Source organism: Trachurus trachurus (genome assembly GCF_905171665.1).
Source record: "Trachurus trachurus genome assembly, chromosome: 15".
NCBI classification, from domain to species: Eukaryota; Metazoa; Chordata; class Actinopteri; order Carangiformes; family Carangidae; genus Trachurus; species Trachurus trachurus.
Window position 1 is genome coordinate 367,123 of NC_139906.1, and position 11,403 is coordinate 378,525.

The 11,403-nt window shown below is 45.1% G+C and overlaps 1 protein-coding gene across 1 annotated transcript in view; it reads left to right on the forward strand.

The window, feature by feature from the left end:
* The window catches only part of mea1 (male-enhanced antigen 1), a 272,028-nt gene that overhangs the window by 154,210 nt on the left and 106,415 nt on the right, over nt 1-11,403 (forward strand). The window lies entirely within an intron of this gene.

Below are 11,403 nucleotides of genomic sequence, written 5' to 3' on the forward strand. Positions count from 1 at the left end.
ACAGTGCATCATCAATCAACAATCAATATTGTTTTAGTTGCACCATCTTTATTTTTGATTGATTAGGACGCATTCACTGTGGCATCCTTTGAATACACTTTTTTTTTTAGCTAAACTACCCTCGATGTAGCTAGCTTGAACCAAAATAAAGCGTCTTTGCTTGAACCCTCCGTTTTGACCGATCTGGTCCCGTTAGCGGCATTTGACCGCTCAAGATGCCTTACCGGAGAGTTTTGTAGCTCTGAGACGAAGATCGGCCCGCCGGTTTCCCTTTAGAGTTGCTGAAGAGTTTCTCTGATGACTTTAGGTGGAGGCAGGCTAACACTACCCATACACTTCCAGTGTTTGAGCTAAGCTAATTAGCGACTTTAGGTGGAGGCAGGCTAACACTACCTATACACTTCCAGTGTTTGAGCTAAGCTAATTAGCCACTTTAGGTGGAGGCAGGCTAACACTACCTATACACTTCCAGTGTTTGAGCTAAGCTAATTAGCCACTTTAGGTGGAGGCAGGCTAACACTACCTATACACTTCCAGTGTTTGAGCTAAGCTAATTAGCGACTTTAGGTGGAGGCAGGCTAACACTACCCATACACTTCCAGTGTTTGAGCTAAGCTAATTAGCCACTTTAGGTGGAGGCAGGCTAACACTACCTATACACTTCCAGTGTTTGAGCTAAGCTAATTAGCCACTTTAGGTGGAGGCAGGCTAACACTACCCATACACTTCCAGTGTTTGAGCTAAGCTAATTAGCCACTTTAGGTGGAGGCAGGCTAACACTACCTATACACTTCCAGTGTTTGAGCTAAGCTAATTAGCGACTTTAGGTGGAGGCAGGCTAACCCTACCCATACACTTCCAGTGTTTGAGCTAAGCTAATTACGGCGATACGGCTCTATCTCCATGGTAACTACAGGCACAGTCGACAGGATGGTGTCTATTTGCTGGCCATGGACTCGGGAGTGAGGCAAGACATGAAAAAAAATTGTTGGCGTATCCCTTTAAAGCTGAGACCTGAACCCTTCATCTGATGCTGGTTTGTTTCTCCTCACGACAGGTGATTGGCCGAGCCACAGACTACCGGCGGCTGCTGCTGGCCATCAAGGCCGAGTACGACGACATCATCAGGGAGCTGAGGAGGAGGGAGGACGAGGGGGAGATGACATCACTGATGACATCACATCCCACGTCACTGACGACCTGCCAGGGACGAGCCAATCAGCTGAGAGACAGGTGAGCTGAGCTGGGAGGGGTTTGTCCCGGTGTAGGCACCAGATCGGCTCGGGGCAGATGACGTCGCGCATCACGTCACAAATCGCGATTGGTTGAAGCTCGGAAAGTTGGAGGAAACCATGGAAACACAAAATGTTTGTAGTACTGCTGAACAATGTTTAATAAAGTTAGAAAAGTTCGGCTCGGTCTCTGGTCCTGGTCCTGGTCCTGATGGTCTCTGTGTTTCAGGATCTCTGAGGTCCAGAGGGAAACATCTGGAGTTGAAGAGCAGCTGCAGGTCTCAGGTGTGAGGTCCACTGAGGTTCTGGACCCTGAGGTTCTGGACCCTGAGGTTCTGGACCGGCGTCGGCAGCAGCTCCAGGTCCAGAGAAGCGCTCTGCTCTGTGTGAAAGGTCAGAGGTCAGAGGTCAAGGCCGAGCTGCAGACGATGGCGACTCTGAGAAACGAAGTGGAGGAAGAAAACCAGAGGCTCAGAGGCCGGTGAGAGACCAGAGATATTATAGTAGACTATGTCTCATAATGTAATGTAATACAATGATATGATATAACGTTATAATGTAATGTAATGTAATATACACCCGTTCTGCCCCTCTCATCCTGTTAAATGCCCCAAGGACGCACTCTTCCCTGGGCCGTTCCTCCTTCCAGGTTGCTGCCGCCGACAGCTGGAATCAACTCCAAAAATCCTTAGTTACAAACTCTCACCTCTGTCAACTCCTTCAAACATGTCATAACTAAATCCATAAAGTATAAAGTTTACCTGCAGCTGTCCCAGCCAGAGCTCTCTCTGATCCTGTCACCTCACTAACACCGTCTGTTACTGTTGTTGTTTTGTTACTGTCTCATTTATGGTTGTCTAGTATCACTGTTTTTACTTTTAGTGTCTCTGTCCTGTTGTATGTCACTGTACGTCAAACTAACTGTCATTCTGTGGTATGTTGCATTATGTCTTTATTCTTTCTTCATTTGTGTCACTGTTGTTGTATGTGCATTTATTGTCTATATTTTAATGTTACTCCCCCTCTCCCTTCCCCTTAGGAGGTCTTTCACCTCCTACCAGGCCATTGCCTTAATTAGAATGTATTCTTAGCAATTCTTGCCTGGTAAAATAAAGGTTTACTACTACTACATAGGCTAATATAATGTAATGTAATTAGGGATGTCAAATTATTAATTTTTCTAATGGCGATTATGGACTGGAGGTCCCACACTCCAGTTCAGGAAAAATTGGACCGTGATTAAAGGAATTAATGCGTTATTTTTTTAATTAATCGCATCGCAATTAACGCGATAACTATGACAGCTCTAAATGTAATGTAATACAATGATATGATATAATATAATGTAATGTAATGTAATATAATATAATGTTTGTAATGTTTTGTTCCTCAGGTTCAGTGGACTCAGGTGTGTGTGTGAGCAGCTGTCCAGGTGGGAGGGGGAGGGGGAGGGGGAGGGGGCGGAGCCTCTGCAGCAGCTGGTCACTTCCTGTCTGGAGAAGCTGCGACAGAACAGAGGTGAGACCTGATCACCGATCGATCATCAATACCGACACCGATGATGCTGCTCCAGATGTTTCACCCATCAGGTCACTGATGATGTCACTTCCTGTCGGTTCTGTAGTGGACGATGAGGCCGAGGAGGAGGAGGAGGAGGAGGAGCCAACCGGGGTCGAGGGGGCGGAGCCTCTGACAGATTACCTGGACAGGTGAGACCATAGATACATATAAGAAGCCTAGATGACTCACCTGCTGCTGCTGCTCCATGACACGGTGTAGTCAGTACAGCGGCAACTTGATCAGTTTTTGTCCGATTTCCACGGTTTGATTTTTTATGAACGTCTATGCAGATACAGATGCAGATGCGGATACTTTTAATCATGTACTTTTTAAAATAAAAGTAACATTATAGTGACATTATGCAAATAGTTAAAGTACTGATTTATTTTTCACAGAGTTATGAATAGTTGTTTTAGTGCAGATGACTCGATCACCATCTACTGTAACTGCAGCCAGAGTCAGAGCAAGTTGCCCGTTCCAATATGGCCGACTGAGCTACGCCCTCTGTAGTCGATCCCCCCCCTTGGGTGACACAGTCAGCCAATTTGTGATTGGATGATTGATGGATGATTGATGATGGATGATTAATCGACCCCCCCCCCCCCCCCCCCCAGGTTGTGTTTGCTGTGTGACTCGTCTCAGCTTGAAGCAGCTGCTGTCGCTGCAGCCAGGAGCCCAGGAGGCGTTCTGAGGAGCAGCAGCACCATGAGGCTCTTCACAGGTAGAGACACACACACACACACACACACACACACACACACACACACACACACACACACACACACACACACACACACACACTCACACACACACACACACACACACACACACACACACACACACACACACACACACACACACACACACACACACACACACACACACACTCACTGCTTTCAGACAGACACGGTTCTGGTTCTGGTTCTGGTGGAGTCTCAGGCCCCGTTCACATGAATACGCGGCTTCACCGAATCCGATCTTTTTCTTAATTGTTTTGAAAAAAATCTCCACTGAAAACGACCCAAAACGCTGTAGTACATCCTGCAGGCCTGTGTGGAGCGGGTGTCCCATACATAAACACTTCAGACAGAGAAGAAGACGGGAAGTCCCCGCTGAAATTCAATAGAAGAAGAAGTCCCCGCTGTATTAAACTCAAACATGGATTAAATGTTGACAGGGCGTCGTGTCAGAGTAAATATTACGATCAGTGAAGATTAAACAGAGGTGATTCAGCCGTTGTTGTTACGTCCGTAGCCTGTGGAGCTGCTGCAGCGGTGTGTGTGTGTGTGTGTGTCTCAGGTTACAGGTAGAGCGGCGGGGGGCATGACATCATCGTTTTTGAAAAAGTCCGTATTGGCCGTCCAGACGAAAACACTGGGGCGGCGTTTTCAAATTTTCCCACTCTGGGACCCGTTTTCAAAAAATACCGTTTTCACCCCCCGGAAACGGCGTATCCGTGTGGACGCGAGGCCAATCTGACAAAGTATTTATCCGGATTCGAAAAAAACGGATTCGTGTGGACGGGGCCTCAGAACCTTTGTTCTTCCTGTTGTGAAGCTCCTCTTCCCGGTTCGTCCAAATTTGACGAACCAGGAAGAGAAGCTTCCGCTACAAAACAAGCTTGAAATATAGACTTATTTAATTTTTTTCGGGACAATTTCTCATGTCGGGGCTTCAATACAAGACAGACATTACATACGAGCAGCATGGAGGTATCTGGGTGTTTTTTGGTGTGTCTTTTTGTTACGACGACAGTCTCTGTGGGTGTTGTATCCATGACAACAGCATCTCTGTCTCTCTCTCAGCCATGCAGGCCCCGCCCCCACCGCTGCCCCCCCCTCCCCTCCTGTTCTTCAGGGCTCTGCTGGTCTCGTCTCCTCCCGGCGTGAAGCTGTCGGCTTCTCTGTCCGTGGAGGGCGTGGCCTCGGCTCTGCAGCGCGGCGCCTGGCCGCTCCTCGTCCACGCCGTCACTCACAACAAGTAATCAGCTGATCCATCCATCAACACCCCCCCAATAAAACAATATAAATAATTAGACATAGCAAGAGGCAGTGGAGCTGTACATCCATCTCTGACCAGGACAGAGCAGAAACTATCACTTAACCCGAGGAAGAACACGTTTCAAAAAGGCACCTAACTTATAAATAACTTTAGTTTTATCAGACTGTAATAACAAAATGAGTTTAAACATAGATGGGCGACGAACATGGTATTTAGGGAGGTTTTTTTCTCTTAGATATACAATACATGTGTTCTTGCATTCAAACAAAACATGAAACTCATCACCGATCTGGCTCTTTACATAGATCACATAACCTCTGACTTCTATCCAGTCCTTTAGACCAGACAATAACTTCTGGTATTCTGGTGTTGTTACTCTGAAGTGGCAGATGGCCTGGCTAGACTTTTGGTTTGAACACAATAAATACTTTTCTTTTTTTTTTTTGAAAAATCTGTTTATTGGCATTTGTAATTAAACACACACAAATCACAGATTCAGTAAATGTACACATTAAGCCCCCCGCCCGCCTCCCGCCACCCCATTGTCCCAGATCCTCTAAGAGAAAAGAAAATACAGAGAAAATAATGTGATAAGGGAAAAAAAAAACAATAAATACTTTTCTAGTTTAAACTCAATGTAGATGTCACATGATGTCATACTGCCAAGTTCACTTCTCCATGTCTGCAGGAACTGATCTTTCAGTCTCTGTTGGACAGTTACAGTTTCAGCCAGTCAGAGTTAACACACTTGACACAAATACACCTGAGTTATACAGACTGAGTAGACAGTTATACATTATTTTGCTCAGTTTACTTTCTGTACCTTCAATAGAGAGCCGAAGCAGAAGCAGGAAGTAACGTCGCCATGGGAACTCAATTCGAATAAAGTCTCCATAGAAATGAATGGGACTGAAAGTTTTATTTCGTGATCCGTTTGAATTGTGCCATGAGAAAAAACTCTGTCCTCTACCTGTTTAAAACATCACGTTTCATGAAGAGAAACCTACGGAAGCCGAGAACGGCCAGATCCGTATACATTTTTTTTATTACCGTTTTCTCGTGATAACGACTTATTATTTCGTTATCTCGAGATAACAAAGACCGTTTTCTCGTGATAACGAATTAATTTATTTCGTTATCTCGAGATAACAAAGACCGTTTTCTCGTGATAACGAAATAATCATAGAATGTGTCGTTGACATGGTTGCCTAGCAACAGGAGGCTACTGTTCAGCTCGAGCATGGGGCACTGGGGCAGTAACTTCAGTCTACTCTAGCCCAGAGCGATAGCTCTGCTCTAGCCTACTCACTGGTGTGATTATTGTCCACACCAGTTGTCAACAATAACTTACCGGTAAGTTACACTTAACGTTAGTTTGTATAACGTCACTGTGCTGGGTTTATTTAAGGGGCTACTAACCGGCCGGTGGTCCCATCTATCCTGTTTCAGCTAAGCTAACGTTAGCTACTGGCTGCTGCTGCTGTCAGAAATCACAACCTTATCTCCAACCATCAGACACCTGTTGCCTGCGACCACTGACATGTAGGCTAATGTTAATTTGGCAAGACAGCAGTGTTCATCAAATCAAATCAAATCAAATTTGTGTTCATGAGCTTTATCTGAGCAGCAACTAGCTAACATTACCTTAGCTGAAGCTGCCATAACGTAGTGAACTCTCATGTGTTTATGTTAACCTGTAGCCCCTTAAATAAACCCAGCTCAGTAAACAAACTAATGTTAAGTGTAACTTACCGGTACTTCATTGTTGACAGCTCCTCATAGCAGACTAACGTTAGTGGCAGCTCTTGAAGGCTGAAATCAGGATGATGTGATCACATTAATCAGCTCACTGATTTGAGTTCTACACATGGTTCTGGGCAATTATCCCACAAAAACATCTCTTCTGTTACGTTAGATCTGTGGATGTGTGTTTCCAACAGACTCGCTTTAGTAGCCTCCTGCTACGAACATACAGCGGCTAACCAGCTGCTACTTCCCCGTAAGCAGAAGCGATTGCACCGGGGAAACATGTTGCTAGGCAACCATGTCAACAACACATTCTATGATTATTTCGTTATCACGAGAAAACGGTCTTTGTTATCTCGAGATAACGAAATAAATTAATTCGTTATCACGAGAAAACAGACTTTGTTATCTCGAGATAACGAAATAATAAGTCGTTATCACGAGAAAACGATAATAAAAAAATATTATGGACGTGGCCGTTCTCGGCTTCCGTAGAAACCAGCAGTTTGTTGTAAAACTGTTGTAAAATAAAATTCTGAAGAGTCCGTAACCAGAAAGAGTACAGGTCGGCGTAGTGACGTCACCATGGCGACCACATGGCGTCCTTCCTTTCCCGTGTCAGTTGGTGACACCAGATCTGTAGTCACACTAAATACATTCTTCTGTTGCCGTTTTACAACAAACTGCTGATTTCTCTTCATGAACCGTGGTGTTTTAAACAGGTGGAGGACAGAGAGTTTTCTCATGGCACAATTCAAACGGATCACGAAATAAAACTTTGACTCCCGTTCATCTGTATGGAGACTTTTTCCGAGTTGAGGTCCCATGGTGACGTTACTTCCTGCTTCCACTTCTTGTTCTCTATTAGTCTTCCCCAATAACCAATGATTGTTTTTTTAACTGAAACACAAAGTGGGAACCTCCTCTCTCCTCAGACTCAGCTGCAGCGAGCGCCTGGGCGACGTCCTCACTGAGCACGCTCAGACTCACCCAGGCCCCGCCCCCCTGGGCCCCGCCCCCCGAGGCTCCGCCCCCACAGGCCCAGCCCCCCCAGGCCCCGCCCCCAGAGGCCCCGCCCCCTTGTGTCTGGCGCTGGCGGCCGCCGTCTACCAGGCCGCCGGCCGCCACAGGAAGTCTGCACTGAGCATGTGCAGCAGCGGCCGCGAGCACGACGCCGCCGAGGTCATGAAGCACCACGACTTCACCACAGGTCTGTGTGTGTGTGTGTGTGTGTGTGTGTGTGTGTGAGTCTTGTCTCTACTCTACTCAGCTCGGGTAGGAAGTACTAGGTAGCAGCGATACTTTATACCACGATACGATATCGATATTCAATATTTAAATATCGATTAAAGCAGTACTAAAGAACTTTCAGTTTTGGTTGAGTTTGGCGGCGCCTGTGGACCAAAGCGGTAGTGTTTTGCCTGAAGGAAGACTCCATTTCCCATGAGCACTAGCGTGAAGCCCTGTAAATATCCTGCATTAAAATTAACAGAAGACATCAAAACTAAGTTTCTGTTTCCAGTGGATCATTTCAAAGTGAAAACACAAACATAATCCATTGCTAAAGTGCCGTTTTGCCTGTTCCCTCCTTGTTGTGACTCGTGAAAGTGAAAGTGAAAGTAAAGTGAGAGCAGGGTTCCTACCATGCTCCTCAAAGCTGCTTAGTGCCAGAGAAAGAGATACAGACCATAATGATACAGACCCCCTCAGACCACGACAGAGGTGTCATTCAACTTGTTGTAAGTCGATGTACCATCACAAAAGTTATGAAAATATTATATGAAGGTTGAAAAGTTACTTAGTGCTGGTTTAAAAAAAAAAAAAACATTTCAATTTTTTTTTTCAAATAATAAATCATGTTTCAGACGTAAATCCAGTACGACTTCTGCACCTCTGCTCCGCAAGGTGTCACTGTACTGCTGCCTCAGACAGTGTGTTGTACATACAAATATGTTGTTGTAACTTGCACTTGTATAAAATGGCATGGATAATTTGAATTACATTGTTTTGACTCAGTTTGTCCCATGAATTATCACTATCATCTGATGTACATACAACTCAGATTTTAAGATGCATAATAATAATTCCTTTTACATTTTTCAGTGAACTATGTAGAATATCGCAATATATCGCAAAATTTGGATATCGCAATACCATATCGTATCGTATCGTGACTCAAGTATCGTGATGCGTATCGTATCGTGAGGTCCTTGGCAATACCCACCCCTATTGCACACTGAGTCAGTTTTTTTGCCTTTGAAGTTTCTGTCATCGTGTTTGGTTTCTGTTTAAATAAAGTTACATTTGACTCCCCCCTCTCCCCACAGAGGACGGTCTGTGGGTCCTGTGTCGCTCGCCCAGCCTCTCTCTCCTCCAGCTGATGACTCATCGGGGGCGGGGCCAGGCTCATCGGGGGCGGGGCCAAGGCGCGGTGCTGTCAGTGGGCGTGGCCTGTTCCACGCTGCTGGCCCACCACCAGCGCTGGGAGCTGGCCACGGCGCTGCTGGACGACCTCACACACCGAGGTGAGAGGCGTCATGGCCACAAAGTGCATAGATACGTATACACACGTAGCTGCCTCCTCTCACGCTGCTGCCCATTGGAACGGATTGTCACCGCCGCCGCCATCTTGGGGGGGAGGAGTCTAACTTTGACTTCCTGTATCTCCAGAGGCAGAGGTCTGTCACTGAAGCCCTTTGTTGTAATAGAAATACTACAACTCAGCTACATAACTCACCTTAGCAGTTAGGGTTAATGTCAGTGCCATGAAACTGATTTAATATGGCCTAGCACAATTATATAGGTAGCCTCATCACCATGGCAACCACAAACTCACAACTACCACAGCCGGAGGAAACAGCTGATAAGCCTATAGCTTACACATACGGGCATAGGGTGGGATATGTGTTACATGTAGTGCATATACCAGTAGTTAATATATTAATAGTTTGTTATTTACGTTACGTTAGTTTCATTTATGTCAGATAACTCACCTACATCAAATTCAACAAGTTCATAACAGTTCTATAATATAAAACAACTTATTACTGGAGAAAAGTTCTTCCATGTCTCTTGGTTTTGGTGTTTCTTTCATGGGAACATCCGTACGCCGCACAAAAGTTCTGCATTTCACCAGATTCCCAGCTGTCAAACGGTCTGAAGGTCTGACTGTTGATGCTGCTCAGGAGGAACTCCTCACCAAGATGGAGCCAAGAGACATTCCTGACAAGCCCCAATGCAGCTTCTACGTATATATATCTATAGACCGAATCTCCTTGTTGTTTACATTCTACTTCCTGGTAGAAAACCAGCTGTAATGTGAATGAGATCAATAGTAACGAACGAGAGTTTAGCTATATATCATATTTTTCACGCCCTATCACCGTTTAGACAAATCTGAAATGATTGAAGAAACATTACTATTTCTGTGTGTGTGTTTTGTGTTGCTATGTGTTGTATTTATTCAGTTTGGGGGAATCACAGTGTCTAGAAAGCATCAGTGGCTCAGCTGACAGGGACAGCTAACGGTAGCTAAGCTAACGGTAGCTAAGCTAACGGCGGTAGCTAAGCTAACAGTAGCTAAGCTAACAGCGGTAGCTAAGTTAATGGTGTAGCTAAGCTAACGGTGGTAGCTAAGCTAACGGCGGTAGCTAAGCTAACGGCGGTAGCAAAGCTAACGGCGGTAGCTAAGCTAACAGTAGCTAAGCTAACGGCGGTAGCTAATCTATGATAACCATGACTAATTACAAAAATGTGCACACAGAAATAGTAATGTTTGTCCAATCATTGGTTTTATAAACTTTACAAACATCAGATTAGTCTAAACGGTGATATAGTGACATGAAAAAGTAGATAAATATAGTGAAACTCTCGTCCGTCACTATTGTTCTCATGCTGGTTTTCTACCAGGAAGTAGTTGTAAACAACAAGGAGATTCGGTCTATATACAAAGTGTTTGTGATGTCACAGTGTTTGTGATGTCACAGTGTAAGTGAATGTTTGAGAGCTGATGTGACCTCTGACCTCTGACCTCTGACCCCTCAGGCGTGCTGCGGGCCGTCGTCCTGGGCGACAGCGTCTCATTGGACGTCTGGGTGTCGGTGGCGTCTCAGTGCTGCGAGCGAGGACGGGCCGACCTGCGGGACGCCGTCCTGTCCGTCCTGTTGGACCTGGACGGGACCGGCATCGTGTCCCCGGACCTGGAGGGGGCGGAGCTTATGGACCACGTCCTCCTGTGATGTCATCATCACATCACATGACGTCACAACCCACCTGTGACATCACTTCCTGTGTTTTTATGTGATAAAGCTTCTTTTAATGTCGTCGTCCTGGCAACTGTACAATGACAATAAAGTCTCTCTATCACTGTTACCATGGAGATTTATACTTGTGCAGCTAGTCCGCTAACAGCTAGGCTAACATCCATAGCACTGTAATCATTCATTTAATTCAATTAGTTCATTAATTCATTAATTCCATGTTTTAAACTCCAGAAGCTGCTGTTTTACTTTATAAAGTCTATCTATCTATCTATCATCTATCAATCATCTATCTATCTATCTATCTATCTATCTATCTATCTATCTATCTATCTATCTATCTATCTATCTATCTATCTATCGTGTGTGTTGCCCCCCCATACACACACACACACACACACACAGACCCTCATCTAGTTTCTGCTGATGTCAGGTCTGTTTCACTTCTGCTTAAAATGGCCTCCACTAAAATAGAAGAGCTCTCACACACACACACGCACACACACACACACACACCCTCCCCCATTGTGTCCTATAGCTTAAACCTTCTGATTAATAAACACAAACCAATAATCAATACATTTATTGTAACTTCAAAGTCAATC